Here is a 26,344-nt window from a genome sequence, read left to right as displayed (position 1 = left end):
AGACAGGAGGGGGGCAGATAGTGACAGGAGGGGGGCAGATAGTGACAGGAGGGGGGCAGATAGTGACAGGAGGGGGGCAGATAGTGACAGGAGGGGCAGATAGTGACAGGAGGGGCAGATAGTGACAGGAGGGGGGCAGATAGTGACAGGAGGGGGGCAGATAGTGACAGGAGGGGGGCAGATAGTGACAGGAGGGGGGCAGATAGTGACAGGAGGGGGGCAGATAGTGACAGGAGGGGGGCAGATAGTGACAGGAGGGGCAGATAGTGACAGGAGGGGCAGATAGTGACAGGAGGGGGGCAGATAGTGACAGGAGGGGCAGATAGTGACAGGAGGGGGGCAGATAGTGACAGGAGGGGCAGATAGTGACAGGAGGGGCAGATAGTGACAGGAGGGGGGCAGATAGTGACAGGAGGGGGGCAGATAGAGACAGGAGGGGGGCAGATAGTGACAGGAGGGGGGCAGATAGTGACAGGAGGGGGGCAGATAGAGACAGGAGGGGGGCAGATAGTGACAGGAGGGGCAGATAGTGACAGGAGGGGCAGATAGTGACAGGAGGGGCAGATAGTGACAGGAGGGGGGCAGATAGTGACAGGAGGGGGGCAGATAGTGACAGGAGGGGGGCAGATAGTGACAGGAGGGGGGCAGATAGTGACAGGAGGGGGGCAGATAGAGACAGGAGGGGGGCAGATAGTGACAGGAGGGGCAGATAGTGACAGGAGGGGGGCAGATAGTGACAGGAGGGGGGCAGATAGTGACAGGAGGGGGGCAGATAGTGACAGGAGGGGGGCAGATAGAGACAGGAGGGGGGCAGATAGTGACAGGAGGGGGGCAGATAGTGACAGGAGGGGCAGATAGTGACAGGAGGGGCAGATAGTGACAGGAGGGGGGCAGATAGTGACAGGAGGGGCAGATAGTGACAGGAGGGGTAGATAGTGACAGGAGGGGCAGATAGTGACAGGAGGGGTAGATAGTGACAGGAGGGGTAGATAGTGACAGGAGGGGGGCAGATAGTGACAGGAGGGGCAGATAGTGACAGGAGGGGTAGATAGTGAGATGAGAGGGGCAGATAGTGACAGGAGGGGCAGATAGTGACAGGAGGGGGGCAGATAGTGACAGGAGGGGTAGATAGTGACAGGAGGGGCAGATAGTGACAGGAGGGGCAGATAGTGACAGGAGGGGTAGATAGTGACAGGAGGGGTAGATAGTGACAGGAGGGGTAGATAGTGACAGGAGGGGCAGATAGTGACAGGAGGGGTAGATAGTGACAGGAGGGGTAGATAGTGACAGGAGGGGTAGATAGTGACAGGTTAATCATGAGTTTAATTCTAACAGTGTATTCTGACTGATCTTGAAGTTTCTATACAGCAGCTAGTTCTTAACATTGAAGACACTCAGGGGCGGCTGGGTGGCACAGCGGACATTGCTCTCGTCACCAACGCAAGAGACACCGGTCTCGAATCCGGCTGTCGGCGTTGCCTCCGGCTTGGGCCGGCCGTCATACTGACTCAATTGGCAGAGTCAGCGGGAGGGGAGTCGATGGGCGGTAGTCTGGTCGTTGTAAACAGCGACTCCTACAGGTCGGTCAGGGCGCCTGCACAGCAGAGACAGGAAATGGCGGGGGGTAGTGTGAGCCTCCCACACGTTACACCTCGCCAATGAGAGTCCTCGCTGGCAGGTGAAAAGAAGTGACTGGCTGCCTCCACATGTATCGGAGGGGACACGTGATGCAAGGCTTCTATCCTCCCTACAACCGGCCAGTGGGGGGCACATGCAAGCAACGATCAGGACAGGGAAGGGAGAATTGGCACAAGAGGAAAAAATTGGGATGGGAGAAAAATCACAGAAAAAGGAGGAGAAAAAAGTAGGTAAAAAAAAAAAACATTGAAGACACTCCCACATCCGTTCAAAGTAAAAGCACTATACATGCTACTTTCCCTATTGGATTCAATGCTTGCAGGTTTAGAACTGTACCCAGGTAGGATGGCTTCCATATGGTTCCATCCCAGAATGGCAATTCATTACATGTCATCTCTAATGTCTTATCTCTATGGAAGGGAGGACCAAGCGGAGCAACCTGGGATTAACAGACTTAATTGTGTGTGTGTGTGTGTGTGTGTGTGTGTGTGTGTGTGTGTGTGTGTGTGTGTGTGTGTGTGTGTGTGTGTGTGTGTGTGTGTGTGTGTGTGTGTGTGTGTGTGTGTGTGTGTGTGTGTGTGTGTGTGTGTGTGTGTGTGTGTGTGTGTGTGTGTGTGTGTGTGTGTGTGTGTGCATGTGTGCGTTTGTGCATGAGTGTGTGTGCTTCTCTACTTAGACATTTTATTTATTTTTTCTTACACTAATTTAGTCTCTTTCCTTCCATGTACATTTTCACATTTTCGTAATTTAGTAGCCGATCTTATCAGAGCGACTTACAGCAAGTCTAACAGTATAATGAGGTCAAATTCTATATTATTATCAACATAGCAAGTAGCACTGAGGGCAAATGATCAGCTCCCATTTGATCTGAGAATGACAAGCTTCAAACGAAATTGGCCTACAGAGGCTTCGAACTGAAGAGTGAAAGTAGCCCACAGTGAATAGGTCCAAGGACGAGGTACAAGCTGTCACCTCTTTGCTGATGTTTACTTACTAGGGGTGTAACGCAGTGGCGTCGTTAGCCCTGGGCATCCGGGGCTTTAGCCCCGGATGTTTTTCTCCTAGCCCCGGACATTAAAAAAAAATAAAATAAAAATTGTTTACATTTTCTTTTTTTTACTTTTTTTTATTTATTTTTTATGTCAGCATCCCCATTGTCTGTGCTGAATGTTTGTTAGTGTTTGGTATTTTTTGTTGGTTTTTAGTACTTTTAATCCATTTTTAGTAAGTAGTTTTCATTTGATCCTATCATTCTTTCATTCACCGATTTGTGGACTTGAAGATGTGCACTTTAACACAGCAGCACCTGGAGCCATCCATACCCATGTCCAGTGTCCACTGACAAAGACATGCTCATGATACTGTGATAAACTATAATAAGCTTTAATCGAACCCTGGTTAATTTCGGTGGTGTGAAAGCTCATTCACTCTTGCAAGTGAACCCTGCTACGGTTCATTTGAGATGTGAATGCAAAGCGGACCAAAGGCAGGAAAAGACCCAAAAATCGAATATTTTTTTTATGAGAAGACTGAAACATAATTATAATGAAACACACAATAGTTTTTTTTCGATTGCTTAAAGGGGAACTCCACTTTTTTTGGAAATTAGCTTATTTAACATCTTCCCTGGAGTTAGACAAGAAGATGCATACCTTTTTTGTCTCTGTGCGTGCATTTTAGCTTTGGGAATAGACGCTCCGTTAGCATAGCTTAGCTTCATCACTGGAAGTGAGGCAGGACAGTAGCCTTACAGTGCCTTACAGTGTATTGCAAGGTCTGACATTGACCAAACTTGATATGCATGACCTTGGTGGGCTCTAGGTCAACTCCTGAAAAGGGGGTCAATGTCAGACCTTGCAATCAAAAGTTAGGGGGCGCACTGAAATTATGGCAAGGGTTATTAGCCCCCTAACTTTTGATTGCAAAGTCTGACATTGACCCCCTTTTCAGGAGTTGACCTAGAGCCCACCAAGGTCATGCATATCAAGTTTGGTCAATGTCAGACCTTGCAATACACTGTAAGGCACTGTAAGGCTACTGTCCTGCCTCACTTCCAGTGATGAAGCTAAGCTATGCTAACGGAGCGTCTATTCCCAAAGCTAAAATGCACGCACAGAGACAAAAAAGGTATGCATCTTCTTGTCTAACTCCAGGGAAGATGTTAAATAAGCTAATTTCCCAAAATAGTGGAGTTATCCTTTAAGCATGATTTTGAAAACGGGGCCCGGTGTTTCAAAACACACAATTAGCACAACCACACACACAATTATCAGAACACCTCAGATCCTTTGCTAAATTAAACACTTGTCAAAACCATACACTAATTTATAAAAACTACATTTTGTTACCATATGAAACACACGTTTCATATGACTCAATTCTGTTTGAACCAGTTACACACACTGCTGTGCTTAACCTAAAACACATTTAGCAATTCTACTTCTCAGTGATTAGAGTACTGTACGTGAAGTATGCAGAGAATGTGCAAATATACAATAAATTCACCAAACACTACACAAGACCAATGCTGTAGAGTAGACTGATGAAAATATAATTTATTTATCTACATATATCCAAATCAATGATGCAGACTGCTAAAAAAAACATTTTCTCTCCATATACCCAAATCAATGATGCAGACTGATGAAAATATAAATGTTCTCTCCATATACTGTAACCAAATCAGTCAACATTTCAACATGGAGAATCACAACAAAACATGTCCCAGTTTTCATGCTACTATGTGCATAACACTGTAAGCTCAGCAAATATCAGACAAACATAAAATACTGTATCCAGTACAGGTTAAAATTACAGTAAAACAAAAACAATTTTGAAAAAATGTAAATATAGTACAGAAAATACTAGACATTATCTCTTTGCCTATGGATCTGGCAAGATCATTTTTTGTTGTGATTCTCCATGTTGACATGTTGACTGATTTGGGAAAATGGGAGAAAATTTATATTTTCATCAGTCTGCATCATTGGTTGTCTTATGTAGTGTTGGGTGAATGTATTGTATATTTTCACGTTCTCTGTCTACAGTACTTCACTCTCTTTCCATTTTGGTTGAAGACAGGTGAACTCACCTGCTGCATTTTTATAGTGCTTAAACCTGATTGGTGTATCTACAATTAAGCAATGGTGTGTTTGTGCATCTGATGGCTGTGTTTAACCAATTGGCTCATATGTGTGGTAATTTGACATTCTGTGTCTAATGTAATGGAAGTGTGTTTAGTGTTTTGCAAATCACTGTGTGTATTGTTTTGCAAAAAGTGTGAGGCTGACATTGTGCTTATAGGGGTGCAAATCTGGGCCTACGTTTTGCTCCTTGAGTGTAAGGTTTTGATAATTGTGTAATACTTTTGATTTGAGTGTTTATGCAATTGAAGAAAACTGATTAACTGTTTATTTCTTTTGTACATAGGCTGTGCATAATGTTTGTTTGTTTGTTTATTTGCTTATGTGTATGATTCTTAACTGTTTTTATTTTGTTATTGGTGTATATGTGTGTATGTATGTACAGTATATGTATATATATTATATATATATATGTATATATATGTGTATATATGTATATTTGTACTCCTGTTGGGGCCTCTTGGACCAGATCAATGTTGTATCTGGCAAAATAAAGGTTAAATAAATAAATAAGAAACTGATGATTTGGTCCTGTTAACTTTGAATTTTCTATGGGAACTGCCCAGATCCCTCTCATGGACATGGACCTCACTTTGAGAACCTCTAATGATTCGAGTTCTTCAGTATTCATCTCTAATTACTCTAAAATTTCGTATTTCTGTGTTTAAAAATAAATAAAAAAGGGGGGGGGGGGAGGGGGAGCCCGCCTCCACCCCCCCGGGCTGAAGCCCCCAATGTTTTCTAACCCTAAAAACGCCCCTGGTGTAACGGTATGTGTATCCGTCCCGCGACTTCACGGTATGGATGTCACGGCTCGGTACATCCAGCCATACGACGAATACGTCTCATACGACACTAGGTGAAACTAGGGTTGCACATTTTACAAATGTACTGTATGCTCAATATCTTTACTTTACTTTACACTGGCTTACTAACAGTCTTAACACAGAAGGTCATTCATTTAACGTTGCATATCAAGCTTGGATTGCCACATTTAGACGATGAATAAAACGTTGAAGCTTGTAAAGGCATGAACAAATGAACGCACACTCTGCACTCGGCTGTTTCTCCCCTCCGCTCCTCCCCTTAACTACAGGTGTCACTGAAACAAAACCAACCATGAATGATACGGTATGTTTGTAACACAGCATATACAATAGGCTGAAAATGTTCATCGTTTTGTTGTTCGCCTAATAATGTTAACCAATGGAAAGACACACACACACACAAACTTTCTTCCATGCTACTTTCCAGCTGATCCGGGGAAAAAACACGCAAACGTACTTTTGGTGATCTGGACTGGTCCTTTGAGCTCCTCTCCAGTCGAGCTGCTACGGTGTTTAAATCCAAAATATTGATAAATCCTCTCATTGTTGTGTAACATGGCATCTCTTCTCTAGTCTTTCTCTGTGTCACGTGAAGATAAATCTACTCTAGAAGTGAAAGTGAAACTATACAACGGTGGGGGGTGGGGGCAGTAGGCAATTCATTTACTCAAGTGGATTCCTGAACACAGAATGACACCGTTATCACTGACTGACTACCGCAGCAAGCCTAGGTGGAACTAACTCATAAAAAAGAATTATATATAATAATAATAATTATAAATATATAATAATCATAAATATCGTTTTCCTGTGTACTGAAATCGTACTGAACCGTGACCCCAAAACCGAGGTACGTACCGAACCGTGGCTTTCGCGTACCGTTACACCCCTATTACTTACTGTAAGAAACATGTAAGAAACTAAAACTGAAGTGAAACCACGTCATATCATATATTTTTACTATATTCTAGCATTCATTTCCAGAGTGAACCTTTCCATCCAGTCAAGTCCTTGAGCAGACACAGTCTTGGTTCCCCAATTTCAGGGACTCTGGTTGTTAAAGCCCCAAAATGTGTCCATTTCTATTTTAGCTGCAACCAGCAGCTCTATAGCTCGCTCTGTTGGTTGGTCCACAAAAGTGTCTCCACCTTCTAGAGGTCACAGTTTTCACCCTATGAGGCTGAAAATGACATTGAGGTCAAGTGTTTGTGTGAGTGAATGCATGCACATGTGAATGTATGCGCATACGCAATCACAGCTACATTTGGATAAGAGGTTGGGTCCTTAAGTAGTGACTGTTGTTATCCCATGATGGTTATCCTGCTGACAGTTCAGCCTGACCCCTCACGTTAGCCTCTCTCCAGCCTGAATCCTCAGGTTAGCCTCTCTCCAGCCTGACTCCTCAGGTTAGCCTCTATCCTGACTCCTGAGGTTAGCCTCTCTCCATCCAGGGCTTCACATGCTAGGGGAAGAATGACTTTGCACGCTAGGGGAAGAATGACTTTGCACGCTAGGGGAATAATGACTTTGCACGCTAGGGGAAGATGGACTTTGCATGCTAGGGGAAGGACTTCACACACTAGGGGAAAAAAGACTTTGCATGCTAGGGGTCTAGGGGAAGAAGGACTTTGCACGCTAGGGGAAGAAGGACTTTGCACGCTAGGGGAAGAAGGACTTTGCATGCTAGGGGAAGAAGGACTTTGCATGCTAGGGGAAGAAGGACTTTGCACGCTAGGGGAAGAAGGACTTTGCATGCTAGGGGAAGAAGGTCTTTGCATGCTAGGGGAAGATGGACTTTGCATGCTAGGGGAAGATGGACTTTGCATGCTAGGGGAAGAAGGACTTTGCATGCTAGGGGAAGAAGGACTTTGCATGCTAGGGGAAGATGGACTTTGCATGCTAGGGGAAGAAGGACTTTGCATGCTAGGGGAAGAAGGACTTTGCATGCTAGGGGAAGAAGGACTTTGCATGCTAGGGGAAGAAGGACTTTGCACGCTAGGGGAAGATGGACTTTGCATGCTAGGGGAAGAAAGAACTTTGCATGCTAGGGGAAGAAGGACTTTGCATGCTAGGGGAAGAAGGACTTTGCATGCTAGGGGAAGAAGGACTTTGCATGCTAGGGGAAGAAGGACTTTGCACGCTAGGGGAAGAAGGACTTTGCATGCTAGGGGAAGAAAGGACTTTGCATGCTAGGGGAAGAAGGACTTTGCATGCTAAGGGAAAGAAGGACTTTGCACGCTAGGGGAAGATGGACTTTGCATGCTAGGGGAAGATGGACTTTGCATGCTAGGGGAAGATGGACTTTGCATGCTAGGGGAAGAAGGACTTTGCATGCTAGGGGAAGATGGACTTTGCATGCTAGGGAAGATGGACTTTGCATGCTAGGGGAAGAAGGACTTTGCACGCTAGGGGAAGATGGACTTTGCATGCTAGGGGAAGATGGACTTTGCATGCTAGGGGAAGATGACTTTGCATGCTAGGGGAAGGACTTCACAGCAAGCCGTAAAGCAGTCTGTTCTGAAAAGCTGTAACACCACACGGCAGTATTGCGACTCGCTATGTTGGAGAGTTGCTTTCCTGAGCGGATTTGCTAGGGGAAGAAGGATTTCGCACGCTAAGGAAGGAATTTTCTCGGTAGGAGAAGAAGGACTTCAGAAGTTGGCACAGGTGAGACGACTCGCTAATTAGGCACCCTGCTCCAGATGTTGCTAATTACTCCTAATGACACGTGGGCAAATGTGAAACCCACACCTGCATACCTGCTCTCGTTTCGGCACACACACACACACACACACACACACACACACACACACACACACACACACACACACACACACACACACACACACACACACACACACACACACACACAGTGTCTAACTTGTCTAGGATTGTATCCTTGTAGGCGATGTACTGTGATTTCATCCCATGCCTCTGGTCTTAGTTGGAATTAATACACACACACACACACACACACACACACACACACACACACACACCACACACTACACACACACACACACACACACACACACACACACACACACACACACACACACACAACACACACACACACACAGGAGCGTCTCAGCTCTACCCCAATCGGCTGAAGCTAGCTACAGTAACGTTAGCTTCCCTGATACAACTGGACGCTAGGCTCACATTCATAGCGTGACATGATCCAAGGTCATGGTAGTGCAGGGCCCAAACACAATATTACTGTAGCATACATGTTGTTTGATTGAGTAAAATAACAAGTCACACGCATCTTACCTCAAGGTGAGAACAAAGGAATCCTAGCCTGAGCATTACATAAGAAAAGAAGTTGAACACCTTCCTGTATATTTGGGTCACATATACCCAAATGTGAATGTCTTATTTAAATGTAGTACTTTGGCTGTTCAAAGATAAATGGTTGTTTGTCTCTAGTGTGTTGTTTAAGCAGTTAATCAGCAATATGTCACAGATTACATTTGGACTGGCACAGATTACATTTAGACTGGCACAGATTACATTTAGACTGGCACAGATTACATTCCAACTGGCACAAAGCAGTTAATCAGCAATCTGTCACAGATTACATTTAGACCAGCACCTCTTTCCCAAACTAACCATGGTCTATGGAAGGTGTCTTGTCTTTCCTTTGTGTGCGTGCAGTGCTATCCATGTCCTGTCTCTCTCTCTCTCTCTCTCCTCTCTCTCTCTCCTCTCTCTCCTCTAGATCTCTCTCTCTCTCTCTCTCTCGCTCTGTGCCCATGCTGCCTAAATGTAGAACTAAATCTGATATCTGAAAATGAGCCACAATAAGCCTCGGGCAAGATAACAAAGATTCTCTCTCTCTCTCTCTCTCTCTCTTTCTTTATCTCTCTCTCTCTCTTCTCTCTCTCTCTCTCTCTCTTCTCTCTCTCTCGTCTCTCATCTCTCTCTCTCTCTCTCTCTCTCTCTCTCTCTCCCTCTCTCTACTCCTCCTCTCCTCTCTCTCTCTCTCTCTCTTCTCTCTCTCTCTCTCTCTCTCTCTCTTTCTCACTCTCTCTCTCAATTTAAAATTCAGAATAAACATAGATAACAATAGCATTGAATTGAACGGCATAATATAGTACAATGATGTAATGAAGGCAATAATTAGACACTGTGAATAATACATCCCACAACAAATATGAATAATCACACATCTTCAATGTCAGCATACAGTAAATCATAAACAAATATGTGTATGTCTCTCTCTCTCTCTCTCTCAGTCTTCTCTCTCTCTCTCTCTCTCTCTCTCTCTCTCTCTCTCTAACAGCAGGCTCCTGCAGTAGCAGAGTGGAGCAGCTGGGAGTCCATGGCTTCTACCGCTTGATTCATCACACTGTGAGTTGGCTCCTCTCTCTACCACTCTGTCTGTGTGAGTGTGTGTGTGTGTGTGTGTGTGTGTGTGTGTGTGTGTGTGTGTGTGTGTGTGTGTGTGTGTGTGTGTGTGTGTGTGTGTGTGTGTGTGCACGAGTGTATGTGAGTGTGTGTGTGTTGTTTCTCTCATGGCAGTGTAGAGTCCATTATGTTGTTCAGATAATGTTGTTTAGACGGCTGCCCTGTAATGACCATGCAGCATCTGTCTTTTTTTTTCATCAATATTGAAGAGAGTGGTGTGTATTTTGTCTTCATCAAGACAGTAGGGAGAGACACATGAGAGAAGGTTCTTTATTGAGACAGTAGGAAGGCTGAGAGGGAGACAGAGTGGGAGAGACACAGGAGAGAAGGTTCTTTATTGAGACGGTAGGAAGGCTGAGAGGGAGACATAGTGGGAGAGACACAGGAGAGAAGGTTCTTTATTGAGACAGTAGGAGGCTGAGAGGGAGACATAGTGGGAGAGACACAGGAGAGAAGGTTCTTATTGAGACAGTAGGAAGGCTGAGAGGGAGACAGAGTAGGGGAGACACAGGAGAGAAGGTTCTTTATTGAGACAGTAGGAAGGCTGAGAGGGAGACATAGTGGGAGAGACACAGGAGAGAAGGTTCTTTATTGAGACAGTAGGAAGGCTGAGAGGGAGACAGAGTAGGGGAGACACAGGAGAGAAGGTTCTTTATTGAGACAGTAGGAAGGCTGAGAGGGAGACAGAGTAGGGGAGACACAGGAGAGAAGGTTCTTTATTGAGACGGTAGGAAGGCTGAGAGGAGACATAGTGGGAGAGACACAGGAGAGAAGGTTCTTTATTGAGACAGTAGGAAGGCTGAGAGGGAGACATAGTGGGAGAGACACAGGAGAGAAGGTTCTTTATTGAGACAGTAGGAAGGCTGAGAGGGAGACAGAGTAGGGGAGACACAGGAGAGAAGGTTCTTTATTGAGACAGTAGGAAGGCTGAGAGGGAGACATAGTGGGAGAGACACAGGAGAGAAGGTTCTTTATTGAGACAGTAGGAAGGCTGAGAGGGAGACAGAGTAGGGGAGACACAGGAGAGAAGGTTCTTTATTGAGACAGTAGGAAGGCTGAGAGGGAGACAGAGTAGGGGAGACACAGGAGAGAAGGTTCTTTATTGAGACAGTAGGAAGGCTGAGAGGGAGACAGAGTAGGGGAGACACAGGAGAGACGGTTCTTTATTGAGACAGTAGGAAGGCTGAGAGGGAGACAGAGTAGGGGAGACACAGGAGAGAAGGTTCTTTATTGAGACAGTAGGAAGGCTGAGAGGGAGACATAGTGGGAGAGACACAGGAGAGAAGGTTCTTTATTGAGACAGTAGGAAGGCTGAGAGGGAGACAGAGTAGGGGAGACACAGGAGAGAAGGTTCTTTATTGAGACAGTAGGAAGGCTGAGAGGGAGACAGAGTAGAGGAGACACAGGAGAGAAGGTTCTTTATTGAGACAGTAGGAAGGCTGAGAGGGAGACAGAGTAGAGGAGACACAGGAGAGACGGTTCTTTATTGAGACAGTAGGAAGGCTGAGAGGGAGACAGAGTGGGAGAGACACAGGATAGAATGTTCTTCATTGAGACGGTAGGAAGGCTGAGAGGGAGACACAGGGGAGAAAGTGCTGGTGGGGATCTGATCCCAGGCCAGCAGGGGTTCCATGTGGTTCCAGAGGCACAGAGGGTCTTATAACCCTTTGATGTGGGAGTTGTTTTCCAGACGTTTCCTCCGAAATCGATCTCGGAATTCTATAACTTTATAGCTTTCAATGATCATTCTAGAACTCTACAGTACAGGTTGAGTAATGTTTAGCCCCACATCCAAAAACAGGAAATAAGAATGGAGACATGCTTTGATACAAGGACTAACACTTGACAACAGATGAATATGAGTTTTTAATTGTGTTTGCTGTATTTTGTGTCTGTAAATGGTTTGTTTATGTTGTTAAAGGGGACATATGTCCTTTTCAACAAGTTAATAATAGGTATTTGAGGTCCCCTAAACCTGTCTCAGATTATGCATTCTAGCAGCCTCTATACCTCCCTGTTTCCTCTATACCTGTTCTGTTTTCAATAGGCTGTTTCTGTGCCTGTAACGAGCGAGCTGCTTTTATCTTACCTCTAGCAGTGGTGTGCAAGCCTGTATCGTAGAACAACATTCAGATATAACTTTCAGACTAGACATTGCAGATCAAATTTGACTCAAGATCCAGCAATAGCATAGCAATCTTGTTGTTAAAAAAGTTGTCAGAAACATATTTTAGTTCCACCTTTGGTAGAAAAGAGAAGGTTTACACGCGAGCCGCCGTCTTGTGCACATATTAAAAATTGTCTCAGTGTTGGGACAACCCCCCATTCTGTAAAACCAATGCAAAACCAATGCAACGCCATTTTCACAATACTGTGGGTTCTGTTTTCAGATTTTCAAATGCCATATTTTCCATCTACACATGAAACTCCTAAGAACGTGCGTGCGTGCGTGCGTGCGTGTCTCAGCAGCCTGGCGAGGAAGGACAGGCAGAGCAGGAAGGGTTGAGAGAGAGACACGGCTGCTGGCTACTCTCTCCTGCCCCTTACTAAAAAGCATCACGGTAGTTTGATGGTAATTTCAGTGTTACCCGCATGGTACCAGGCCAGCCATTGTATAAATGACTTACCATGGTACTGTCATGGTAAAGGTTACGTATCGTCATGGTACCACCTATGTACTTAAATAATATCAGAGTATAATCCAATTCAAACCTTGATACCAATGGTAATATAATGGTATTTTCATCCGTCTTTGGTCACAACCATCATTGTAAATGATGGAAATGCCATGATAAATTTTTTTTTGGAAATATCGCAATACTTTTTTTTGTAAGTGAGAAACCAGGGCTGCTGGCTACACTCTCCGAAGCGTGTGAATCATGGTTCTAGTATAGGACCTTCCAGGCTCACACACGTGTGAATGAATGAATGAATGAATGAATGAATGAAAACTGTATTAACAGATTGCAGAATGGGTACAGTACAGTACAGCTCAATACATACAATTGTTAAGGGGATGCAGACCAGAGAAAGACTTTCGTCTTGTTTACATCAGGGTCCCCCATTTTCAATTCATTGTAACATATATGACATACATGACATACAGATAGACAGTACTGCTACATCTATACATTTATGACATACCAGATTTGCAAATACAGTACTGTTTGTGATACGAAAAGAGTCCAGAAAAAAAAGTATATACATTTGACGTAGAAACTGTACATTGGAGGAGGTTGGGTAGGTGGGGGGGGGGTGGGGGGACTGTACGTTGGAGGTGGTTGGGTGGGGGGGGGGGGTGGGGGGACTGTACGTTGGAGGTGGTTGGGTGGGGGGGGGGTTGAATAGGAGTGGGGGGGGGGGGGAGGTTGGGTAGGAGTGGTGGGTGGGGGGCACTGTACCACTGTACAAAGAAAACTGTACATTGGAATATTGACAAGACCATACTTGGTAATTTACTGTACATTGGAGGGGGTTGTGTTAGGACATTTACAGGGGCCAGTTTCGAATTGCAGTCTCCCGTAGGTGTTTTTTGAGTGTTTTTGAAAGTGGGTAGTGATTCACATTCCTTTACAGCTTTGGGTAGGGCGTTCCACATTGATGTGGCATAATTGCGAAACGTGTTTAGTCCCTTGTTTGAGCCGAATCTGGGTTTAACATGATTTGTGGAGCTCCCTCTGGTGTTGTGATCGTGGTATTCACTGACCTTTGGGAAGTATTTTGACATGTACATGGGTATCTTGGTCGTGTAGTGTATCTTGTAGACCAGGCCCATTGCAAGTTGCTGTACTCTGTCGTCTACTCTAAGCCATCCTATGTTGTCAAAGTGGGCAGGGGTGAGGTGGGTTCTAGGAGTAAGGTCAGGCAGTAGTCTGACCAGTTTGTTTTGAGATGTTTGTAATTTTGTTTTTAGCGCCTTTGAGGTGCTTTGGTACCATGAGGTGCAAGCATAGTCGTAGTACCCTTGAATGAGTGCTCCTGCCAGAGTCTTCAGGGTATTCTTGTTTACCAGAGAGGAGATCCGGTACAAGAATCGAGTTCGTTGGTTGACTTTTTTTATTACATTGGATGCCATTTTGTCACAGGAAAGATTTGCCTCTAGGATGGAATCCAGGTAGGTAATATCTTCTTTCCTTGTGACAATATTGTCACCCACTGTAACTGAGAAACCGTCGGTCTTGCTGAGTTTGTTATTTGAACCGAAGAGAATGGACTCTGTTTTGCCCATGTGTAGTGATGTTTGTTATCAGCGAGCCATATGCAGATTTTGTCTAGTTCTGAGCTGAGGGTTTTTTGTCAGCAGCACAAACCATTATACGGTGGGTGGTAGGGGAAGGATGAGGGGGAGGAGGAGGTGGAGGAGGAGGTGGCGGAGGAGGATGAGAGGAAAAGGAGGAACGTGCTTTTATGTGAGATGCTTTACGCCGGCTCTCTGTTTCAAAAGCTCCTCGGTGTGTTCTTCAGCAGGGAAGCACAGCGGCGTAGGATGGCATTAGTACATTCACACTGTTGTCCTTTGCTTTGGTAGGCCATCCATTTGTTGAGGGAATTCTTTTAATTTAATAACATTTTCTCCGGTTGGAGTTTGGCAGGCAGGGGCATGGTAGGAAATTATCGGCTCAATGATTTTTAAACTTTTAATACATTTTTATCTTAAACGTTTAAGATAAAACGTGTGTGTGTGTGTGTGTGTGCGTGCGTGCGTGTGTGTTGGAAGAAATTGTTCAGATGGTGTCATTGTTTAGGTTCTATTTTTGAATATTATATTCATGTGGATAAACGATTCAAACATAGGCATGGATGTTTCTGTCTGTGACTGTTAATGTGTGATGTTATGTGATGTTATAATCACCAAGCCAAAAATAATTCCTTTCATCCCAGTTGATTGCGTAATTGCGTTGATATTGTGTGTGTGTGTGTTTGCGTGTGTGTGTGTGTGTTTGCGTGTGTGTTTGCGCGGTCGCGCGTGCGCGGGCGCATGTGTGTGTGTGTGTGTGCGTGCGCACGCACTCAATTGTATTTATATCGTTGTGAGGACCGATTGTTCTAGAAAAAGAGAAGTCCTCACTTTTAAATCAGATCATTTTTAAGTGAGAACATTAAAGTTTGTTATCGATTCTACAAGGTGTTATTTCAGGGTAAGGGGTTTGGGAATCAAGGTTAAGGTAAGAATCATAAGAATTGAACATTCTAATAATGGCGATGTCACAGTGGCTTTTGGTTACTGAAACCTACGCAGTTCAATTCTGAGAAGACGTGTTGAGGGCGCAGAAGCTAAAAGCGGATTTCCGGAGTGGAGAGAATATGATGAGGTCCAGAGGTCCAGTCCAAGTATGTGATATAAGGGGGAAGATCTCCAACAATGGCTTTATATAGAAACAGATGCCAGTGAGTCACATCTCTCTGCCAGAGACGACCACCCGACCTTACTGTACCGGATACAATGGGGAGGTGTAGTGGTTACGCCATTGCCGTTTTTCGTGTTCCACCCTCTGTCCAACCCAATGCATTTCCCCATTGCCCATTTCTAAATCGTCTCGTTTAAAACAAATAAAGCATTAACATTGGCATGGTGTACCTTTCTGTGCTTATTCATCCACAATCTATAGCTCAACATGAAAATATTCGCAATTAATCATTAAAAAAAATCGCCCAATTTTATTTCAATAAAAAAAGCTTAAAAAATAATGTTAGTGATAGAAGGGAACTCATTTTGTGCAAAAGTGGAACGTTTTTCAAATTCCATGCGGCAGAATTGTTACAATAGCCGATAATCCATTTTCCCAATGATAAATCCCTATACGGGTTGAACAACCAGTGACGTCAGACTACACCTCCCTATGGTGAGTACATTAACGAACACCGATGATAAATCTGAGGGCTGAGCGATATACATAATCCAAAGGCAAGAACAGAAGCAGCATGTCTAAAAATCCCATCTCCATAATCCAAGAAAAAACTGCTTCAATGACCATCTTTCGGCTAATCACTGGGAAGCTGGTTCTGCTCCTGTACAAGAAGCCATTGTTTTGCCACAGTTCGCTGGCATAATTAGAGAATGAACTTAGTGAACAGAGGTCCTTAGCTATACACACACATGTACACAGGAAATCATGCCATGTAACTAGTGTGCGTCCGTGTCTGCAGAGTGACTGTTTTCAGTCAGACCTGGCATCACCCGCCCTCCCACATCTAGAAGCACGTCAAAACGGGCATGAGCCAGTGCGTTTTTTTCTGCCCTCACTCTTGCGGCAAGCATTTAAGTCATTAAATCCGATGAGAAAACCATGGGCTATCGTTTGACCGGGGCACGCAGAGGGAGAAAACTGAAAAGCACAGCTCGGCCATCCGCTGTTTTCACACCGAACTTCAGTAGACCCCGAGTTGTGTTTTTCTTTCCTCTGACCCATGTTTTCTTTGAGGTTTTTGTGTGGAAGACGTCGTGGGCCCTCGACAGTTCGGGGTGTCAGTGGAGAAGAGGAGAAGAAAAATCCACCCTGAAAAGGAAGGCGACACGTGACCTTGGATAGTTTGGTCTCCATGACATGATGTATTTGGTTCATGAACAAACCTCGCCTGAAGCGGGAAACCCGAGAGACAAAGACTCATGTCTGTGATGTCACTGAGCGGCACTGTTCTGAAGCTTCTCCTTTGACCAACTATAACGTTGCCCTGGGTGGATTACATTTTTTACAGATATAGGGAATAGTTTGGTTCTAGTACAGAACCATTAGCACTAGTATAATAAAGCTTATTTGGGGACGCAAAGCTCAAACGAACACAGCAGGAGTCCGCAGGAGTCGACCCTGAATTCAGTTCCACAAAGTGTGACTTTTTATTACACTACAGATTACAGTCTGGATTTTAGCTTTTTTCTTAAAATCCCAAAGCCTGTAATTCAACAGTAAGAATGATGGGAATTTCGTTTTTAGGATGGATTATTTTATTCATAAAGGGTTTACTAAAGATGAGACCTGTATGTGGTTGACACAGCCTATAGTGGTCTGAAAAGACAGGCTTGTGTTTGTGCAGAAGAGGTCATGCCTTTCCTTAATGGTCTCCTCCACCCAACAGTTAACTCCACTTGGAGGAATGACTTTGACTACACAGATTGTTATTGGTGCAGAACTTATCACCAGAGTTCCCTGCTCACATTCTTCCACTTGGGGGGGGGGGGGCTTTCTCTGTACTACCTTAAAATCTGAGCCAACTGTGTGATGTAAATAATCCTGCAAATGTACTGTATCATGGTTGCTATTGCCCAGGTCACACTGTCATCCAGGAGATGCAAACACATATTACAAGTTGATACATCTAGTGATCTATGCACAAAAAACGATTATCTTTGGAGCTGTGGTTCTCCCATGGGTCATTGAGGAGGGTACCAGGGGGTCCCCAGCAGAATAGGAAATAGTTTAATTTACATTATTGCATTGACTAGTCCAATGAGAGAATGTATAAATGACCATTCTGATCATACCAGTATGATTCACTCTCCCTGCTTATTCATATCTAACAACAAAAGATCACATAATCTTAACAAATGGAGGTCTGCTGACTTGATGATTTGGAAGTCCTAGACATGAAAAAGGTTGAGAACCACTGGGTTAGAAGTAGAACATATAGGTGCTACAGTGATGCAGGCGATGAACTATCTCTATCTCTCTATTTATCTCTCTCTCTCTCTATCTCCCCTATCTCTCTCCCCTATCCCTATCGCCTTCTCTCCCACTATCTCTCTCTCCATTATCCCTATCACTCTCTTTCTCTCTTTCCCACTATCTCTCTATCTCCCCCTCTCTATCTCTCTCTCTCTCTCCCTCTCTCTCTCTCTCCCCCTATCTCTATCTCTCTCTCTCTCCCTCTCTCTCTGTCTGTCCACTCTGACAGACAGAAGAAAACATCTCTCTCCTTCAAATGCTGGCCGCCCCCATAACAGTCTTTCTTGATCAGCCAATATTGAGCACAGATCCAATTCATCATTACTTACTGAACAGTATATAATTAGACCATTATTTCCAGGTCATTGGATAAAAATGATTAAGAAGTAATCAATTGTTCACCATTAGAGAGATCTGATATGTGTTGTATGTGCCAAGAAATGCAGACATGGTTCTCTGTATCAATTGGTGATATTGGGGAAATTCTCGGTATTGACATCCTTTTTGAGTCTCCCATTGGCCTGATATCTGATACCAGTAATGGTATACATCACTACTAGAGCTGCTGCTACTGATTCTTTAAGTAATTTATTCATCATTACTTTACTTTATTGATTAATCCATGCATCTGAATGATAAATTTTTATCCCAAACAACCCAGACAATTGAACATCAAATTGACTTGTGTTTTATTTTTCTCTTGAATGCACATCCTGTTGATATTCTGTCTCTAGGGGGAACAGCTTTGGCCCCTACATTGTAACAGATGACTGCATACTTTTTTCAGTGTTGGTGGCCCTAGTGGCAATCGAACCGCTAACCCTGGCAGTGTGTCAGTGCCATGCTCTTAACACATCCAGTGCCGTTCAGCAGAGGGGGCGCTGTGGGCCGTGAGTGCCAGCGCTTTGTTCAATGGGGATAAATGCCGGTGTTTGCCGTGCTAAACCTATATTAAATACACAACACAATCGATTGTCAGTCAGTTTTTCCGGTAAACATGCAAAAAACAGATACTTTTTTCATCCATACATTTCCGTTTTATACGAGCATAGTTCCAGAGCGATTCTGTGTAATCCCAGGAAACGCAGCCAAACAGCGCTTTACTGCATTTCACTATAAATCGTGCCATTACTTGCCTGGATCAATAATCAATCTGAGATCAACGCTAGATTATCGGTATTATGTTTCATCATCGACTTCCCACCCGCTAACTCTGCCAATTGAGTTAGTATGACGGCCGGCCCAGGCCGGAGGCAACGCCGAATTCGAACCCGGTGTCTCTTGCGTTGGTGACGAGCGCAATGTCCGCTGCGCCACCCAGCCGCCCCCGGTATGTATTTTTTTTAAAGGCATCTGAAGACTCTGAGGAGAGCGGTCTTGGGACCGTGGGATTCTTTGTTTTTCAAAGTACAAATGTTCTTCTATCTTGAGAGCAACAGAAGACGAGGACGATGTGGCTTGTGGGTCTGAAGGGAACAGTGTCGAGGGGGTGTTTCATTGTTTCATTTGTCAACGAACAGAAGAAGACCACAGTGTCTTCGGGGATGATTTGACTTTCGAGATATGTTTTTGGACGCCTTTGGAATGTGCGAGTGTTGACATACGCCGCGTCCGCCGCCTGTCTGCATGTGTTTGTGTGTGTTTGTCCATTTATGTGTGTGTGTGTGTGTGTGTGTGTGTGTGTGTGTGTGTGTGTGTGTGTGTGTGTGTGTGTGTGTGTGTGTGTGTGTGTGTGTGTGTGTGTGTGTGTGTGTGTGTGTGTGTGTGTGTGTGTGTGTGTGTGTGTGTGTGTGTGTGTGTGTGTGTGTGTGTGTGTATATCTACACCCCTGTGTCTCTAACTGAATGTGTACTGCTCCACTCAGCTGGTTAGTGGCCCCGGGGGTCTGAGGGGTGGGGGTGAAGTGTGGGTGTGAGTGTGTGCGTGTGTGTGCGTGTGTGTGTGTGTGTGTGTGTGTGTGTGTGTGTGTGTGTGTGGGAGGAGGGGAGCGGGTTGCAGTGTGCTGTCTTTTCCCAGAGGGTTCATCTGGCTATTTCCCAGACCCAAACTCGTCCATTACTCTCCCAGACCTTGCGCAATAACCAGACCTATAACTGGAATGTTTATTTTTTTTAATACCCCCCCCCCCCCCCCCCGACCCTCTTCTCTCTCTCATTCTCACACACACACACACCTCCTTAGCTCCCCCCCCCATCCTTCCATGCTCCCCCCATCTTGTCTCCCAGCTCGAGACGTTTTTAGCATTCGGCATTCAGTCACTGGGAACTGAGAAATATCTTATGGAACAAAGAGAATGACTCCAGACTCCCAAGAATGCACTTGGGCCGTCGTAGTTTTTCTCTTTTTGAGTGGCCGGTCTGTGAGGCCGGGGAGGGGGCGGGGCCACATACTGGCACTACTTTACAAGTACCTAACTAAATTGCTTGATTCCTACTAGAAATCAGAATCACACAACACACTGTATTCGCCACACATACAACAAGTGTACAGGATTTTTTGTCTTTAGCGAAACGACACACACATGGTACAATGGCAACAGGACCTCACATAATAGTTTGTAGTTCATATATTGGATAGCATTGTTGCAAAACAATAGACAGCAGACTATCACTCTCCATACATTTAGTACTACTTATGTACATGAAACAACAATGTGTAACTCTCGTACATTTAGTACTATCAGTGTTAGCAGTGTGACATATGGATATGGCTGTGAGGGGAAGTGAAGTTGGTGTCCAGTAGTGTCTTAGATCAGATGATTATACTGAACAGAATGAATAAATAGGCTATATGAGGGGCGGCTACATGGCGTAGTGGGCAAGGCGCTCGCCACGAATGTGGAGACGCTGGGCTCGCCTGTTCGAGCCCAGCGCTCCACATTGCTTTCAGTTTAGCTGGTCGTTCATACTAATACACATTGGCCGTATTAGGGGGTGGGAAACTGATGGGTGGGGATCGGGCGTTGTGGACAGCGACTCCTACAGGTCGGTTGGTGCGCCTGCGCAGTAGAATCAGGAAGTGTCAGGGGCAGCGTGAGCCTCCCACGCGTTACTCCTCGCCACTGAGAGATCGAGCTGCGCAGGTGAAAAGATGCGACTGCTGTTACCTCAAGTACCGGAGGGGACTTGTGCTATGTATGACTTAGTCCACATTGCAGCCGGCTTGTGGGAGGCAAGAAACAGCGTTCGTGACAGGGGAGGGTTGAATTGGATGATACGAAATTGGGATGGGAGAAAATATAGAAAATGGGAGAAAAAAAGTGGATAAAAAAAAAAAAGGCTATATGAGATCATTGTGAGTGCTATGGACCTTTTCAGTGGAACACCGTTGCTAGGGGAACAGCTTGGGCCCAAGTGTATTTCCTGTCAGCTGTTATATCAAATCAAATCAAATTTAAACAAGTCAAGAAGAAACATCACAATAAATCAAGAACAAAACAAAAACACCATACGCGAAGGTAACGAAAAACTCACTAAAACCTAGCAATAGGAAAAAATGCACCACAGGCAATGTGGAGGAGAGAAACCAGGGCCATTCAAGGGGGGATCTCCCTTCTTAGATGTCGGTGATAGTAGTGTTGCAATAAAACAGGCGAACATTTGGTAAGCATGCACTCATATGTGTAATGAAACACAGATAAGTGCATGCGATAGCAACTGAACATTTTGAAAGATAAAAAATAGAGCTGATGGCGGATCTATTTGAGGCAAAGGGGCGGCGCAGAGAGGGTCGCATCCTCCTGGTCATCATCACGGGACGTCCAACACTCCGGTCATCACTCCGAGACAGCCACTCACAGGGAAACAGGGAGACGGGACAGGCATTAGACAGTTTGCGTGATTGTGATGGGTGGACATAGCAATAGATACAAGTGGTAAGCATATATGTGAATAGAATAGATATATGTAGTAAGCATATTATGTGAATACAATAGAAGTACTTAACCCAGCAATGAACTCCACGTCTAAACCACGTTGACAGACCACGGACAGAAGACTGTAAGAAGCTGATCCATGGCCTCCTGGTGCACGTAGAACAGTCACTGCAATCTTGGCCAAGACCCTGAGACATCCACCACCTTGGTCAGCACTACGAGACAACCACTCAGAGAGATGGGGGGGGGGGGGGGGGGGGGTTAGATAGTTCCCATATATAGTTCCCATATATATATATATATATATATAGACTGGGAGGTGAGAGCGTGGTCTGGTATGGCTGTGTATTGGCCTGATATATGGTGGAGGGAGCATAACTAGGAGGTCCATGGGGCAGTGGTGGGTGTGAGTACAGGACTGTAGCAGCAGCAGCCTCTCATCTGTGATGAAGAGTTGTGTACAGGCAGTATCTCGGCCCACTCCCATTCATTGCAGGGTCTTCTTCTGGACTTTATCAAGCAGGCAGAGGTGAGAAGGTAGGGAACTCATCTAGCACAGTGAAGCATACTCCATGATGCTTTGTAGATCGTGGCTCTGCTCTCTGCATTGAGTTTACTGCCCGCTCCCCTCAAGGCTCCCAGTCTCAAACCTGCCCTAATGGAGATGTCAGTTAGGTGGACCATGACTATAATTCCCTGGAAGCTCAGGCAGACAGACACAAGTGGCTTTCTTGCTACTGGTTCATCTGAAGGCGTCTCTGTTCTCTCCAAATTCACCGTGAAAACTGAATGAAAAACATAAGCCATGTTAGCTTAACATAAAACAATAGCATGCACAGCATGTGGAGTAATATTTGACCAAAGTGAAACACAGACACACAAAACAAACATGTTGGCTGCATGCTAGGAAAAAGAGAACAAGTTAATACTCTTCAGAGGTTTCCTTACAACCGGCACATCAATTAAGTTAAGTTATTGACCAGCATAAACCTTTCACCAGAACATATAATGTCCATGCTTGCTGCTGCTTGTAGGTGCCACTTATAGGAGTCTTTATCACGCAAGAGCAGCCCAATGGGGCTTGTAGTCGTGTCCATGAGTTGAAGCTGAGACTTAAAAATAATAGCACTATTACTTGTAGTAATTTTAATAATGCAACTTAAATCAATTCTCAATTAACACTTTCAGCGCCAGACGTCGCTGTGGGCCGTGTGGTAAGAATGCCAGCGCTTTAAAGAATAGGGATATATGGCGGTGTTTGCATCGCCTGGATCAACAATCAATCTGAAATCAACGCTACAGTATATTATCGGTATTATATTTGATCATGCATGCATGAAAGGGTGGGGGGGGGGGGGTTCTATGCTTCGATCGTCACCAACGGAATATGTTACACAGTACATTACACACATACGCTCCGATCGCGGGGAAGGGATTCTTCGATCAATGCAAGATTGATACCATATAGCCCTTACCTTGACTAGGATGAGCTCCAAAAAGAATATTCCAATTATCTGATCGCCATTCCTAGTATTGATGTTGATCGTGTTGCCAACATAATCCACCACACATCATGTGTCGGGAGCATTTGATTCTTCTCAATCCAACCGTTATAACCGCTCAGCTTGAGCAAAAAGAAAAAAATTACCCGGACCCATTAGATCGACGCACAGGCCAAGATACAAGGTATCAAAGGGTGCTCAATACCGCCGTCTAGCTGGATGCGGCAGGTATTGCACTTTGGCGACCTCAGACTCATTCCCTATGTGGTAACAACAGGCTCCCTGGGTGGATAATGAATAAATATTTCGGAAAAAAGGAAAAACTACCCAGAAACGTAAAAAGTCGTGAACGACATGGGCCCAGAAACGACTTAAGTTTAGGGAATAGAATATATTATTGAATCATTAGGGTGGTATCCTCAGTGCATTGATCAGTAGGCATTGTGTGTGTGTGTGTGTAGGTGTGTGTAGGTGTGTGTAGGTGTGTGTAGGTGTGTGTAGGTGTGTGTAGGTGTGTGTAGGTGTGTGTAGGTGTGTGTGTGTGTGTGTGTGTGTGTGTGTGTGTGTGTGTGTGTGTGTGTGTGTGTGTGTGTGTGTGTGTGTGTGTGTGTGTGTGTGTGTGTGTGTGTGTGTGTGTGTGTGTGTGTGTGTGTGTGTGTGTGTGTGTGTGTGTGTGTGTGTGTGTGTGTGTGTGTGTGTGTGTGTGTGTGTGTGTGTGTGTGTGTGTGTGTGTGGGGTTAATGCTAATGTCCAAATGAGTTTCCACCATTTGAACATTGTGCCACCTAGTCTGACTAAATGACTTGTGGGCCAAAAGTTGAGCTCACTGTTGAATATGAATTAAGTTACCGGCTATCATAAGAACTTTGCTTGTAAAATCGATCCATTTTAGAGGATGCGCTTTGGAAATATTGAGCGATGTATTTTGGAAGTATCAAGCAATTAAAAAAGGAAATGTAGCTTTTTTCGGAATGGAAGCTCTTAATGTGAATCCTTAATGACAATCCTTAATGTGAATCCACCTCTCGACAGATTTGAATGTGTGTTTTTAATTGCTGCCACCACTGTTTTTAATTGCTGCCACCACGCATCATTACATCTCGGGTCTGACTAAGGTACATCACTTCCCTGGAGAGGGATCAATATTGACTGATAGACTCAACGGCAGCCACACTAAGCCTTCCTTCCACTAGATTACGCTGTAGAAGTCGACACAAACATACAAATGAGAGCAAACTCTGAAATATGTTGCAGCTGTGAATACAAATACACAGAATACCACTTTAATCACTGCAGACACCAAGTCTGAGGCCTAAACTTTAAAGGGGACATATTTTAGTCCTTTTCAACAATATGGGTCTTTGAGGTCCCCTAAATATCTCTTATATTTTATAATATATATATATTTTTTTAAAGAAACACTCAGATTATGCATTCTAGCAGTCTCTATACCTCTCTGTTTCAGTCCTCTTCTCAACAGGCTGCCTGTAAGAAGAGAGCTGCTTTCATCGTACTATTATGATCATTATCGTACATCTAGCAGTGGTGTGCAAGCCTGTACCGCCGAATGATATCCAGAGCCAACTTTCAGACTAAACATTGCAGATCAAATATGAATCCAGCAATAGCATAGTGTTCTTGTCGTTAGAAATGTTGTCAGAAACATATTTTTGGTTCAACTTCATGTAGAAAAGAGAAGATTTACACGCGGGCCGCCATCTTGTATTTTCTATTTTCACATGCACATACACACACACACACACACGTTAGTAACTACGACAGCCCCTCATTCCGTAAAAACAATGCAACACACAGGAAAAGGCCATTTTCACAATAAGCCTCCTTTGTGCAATGGCTAATAATACAGAATACTGATCCAAACCATTACTTTTACTAAACAGTACGGACTGGAATGATGAAGATATAATCCACTTTTTCCCCCTCTCCATTAGAGACATGCGTCTTCTCCATTCGTAACACGCATGTTCCAAAAACGCAGACAATTAAGTCACAACACATGATTGTACTCCGAGCAGAAGTTGAAAGGATTTGGCAACTTTTTAAAGAAGTTAAACCGGAGTGACATTTTTGCGGAATCAGTTTGGCAGCCGTCTGCTTATGGACGAGGCGACATTTCAAATAAATTGTTGAGAATGATCTGGAACAAGCAAGCCGTGACTTGAGAGCGGGTCTCTCCTTATGAAACTGAGAGATGGCTGGCATCAGCAGTGAGATTCACTGAAGCTCTGTCTCGCTTGTCACACAGGACCTGTTATCATTCTCTTAATGTGGCAGCAGCACTGAAGTCACACATCTCAATGCAGTAGGACTGAATGTGATTTGTGGCTGAATGGACGATTGTCAGGCAGTGAACAAGTAATTATCCAGCAGGCAGCACACAACTGCAGCATGCACACGCACACGCACACACACACACACACACACACACACACACACACACACACACACCTATACGGGTTTATGCTACATCGTGGGGACCAATGACTGTATACAGCCTGATGGGATCCAGCCTTTCTAAAGGGTCTAGAGACATGATTTTAACTGCTAAAATCATTATATTTTTTTGTTAACACAAAAACCACTTGACATTTTCAAAACTCTCCAAAAAAAAAATCTGATATCTACTGGTTTATACTACCTCATGGGGACCACATGACTGTATACAGCCTGATGGGATCCATCCTTTCTAAAGGGTCTAGAGACATGATTTTAACTGCTAAAATCATTTGAATTTTTTGTTAACACAAAAACCACTTGACATTTTCCCAACTCTTAAAAAAAAAATTTGGGGGGGGAGGGATTTCAGGTGTGTTAACAAACAAATATAATGATTTTAGCAGTTAAAATCATGTCTCTAGACCAGGGGTGTCAAACTCATTTTCACAGAGGGCCACATCAGCATTATGGTTGCCCTCAAAGGGCCAAAGACCGTATAAATGTTAATGTAATGTAAAATAAATGTAGCTACACATTTACATATTGTTAAACATGGTGTTTCTGTATTTATTACTTATTCAAGTTATACATATTGCATATTCATTTGCATAAATGTAAAAATATATGTTAGCTTATGTTATTTTAACAAATAATTTTAGTTTATCAGTACCCCATATTACTCCATCAATCAATGATCAAACCATTCAAGTAAATAACAAAGAAGAATATCATCAAATACAAGCTATGACATTAAGTTTGTTCAAAACCTTTTTGTCACAGTCAAGAGGGGCAGAACTAACAACTGTGAGCTGCAAAGAACACGTGGGACAGA

At 44.3% G+C, this 26,344-nt stretch overlaps 1 protein-coding gene across 2 annotated transcripts in view; it reads left to right on the top strand.

Annotated features, from left to right (window-relative positions):
- The window catches only part of peak1 (pseudopodium-enriched atypical kinase 1), a 327,914-nt gene that overhangs the window by 180,605 nt on the left and 120,965 nt on the right, over positions 1-26,344 (top strand). The window contains exon 4 of one of the 2 annotated variants that reach the window (XM_084316260.1): positions 9,897-9,961. The gene's annotated coding sequence lies outside the window, so the exon portion shown is untranslated. Of the gene's footprint in view, positions 1-9,893; positions 9,962-26,344 lie in introns of both variants that reach the window. The other variant, XM_084316259.1, reaches the window with a different exon arrangement.

This window comes from Notolepis coatsorum (assembly GCF_963971535.1).
Source record: "Notolepis coatsorum genome assembly, chromosome: 6".
In the NCBI taxonomy this organism is placed as follows: domain Eukaryota; kingdom Metazoa; phylum Chordata; class Actinopteri; order Aulopiformes; family Paralepididae; genus Notolepis; species Notolepis coatsorum.
Note: the sequence above shows the minus strand (reverse complement) of the source record. Positions and strands in the feature narration are given on the sequence as shown.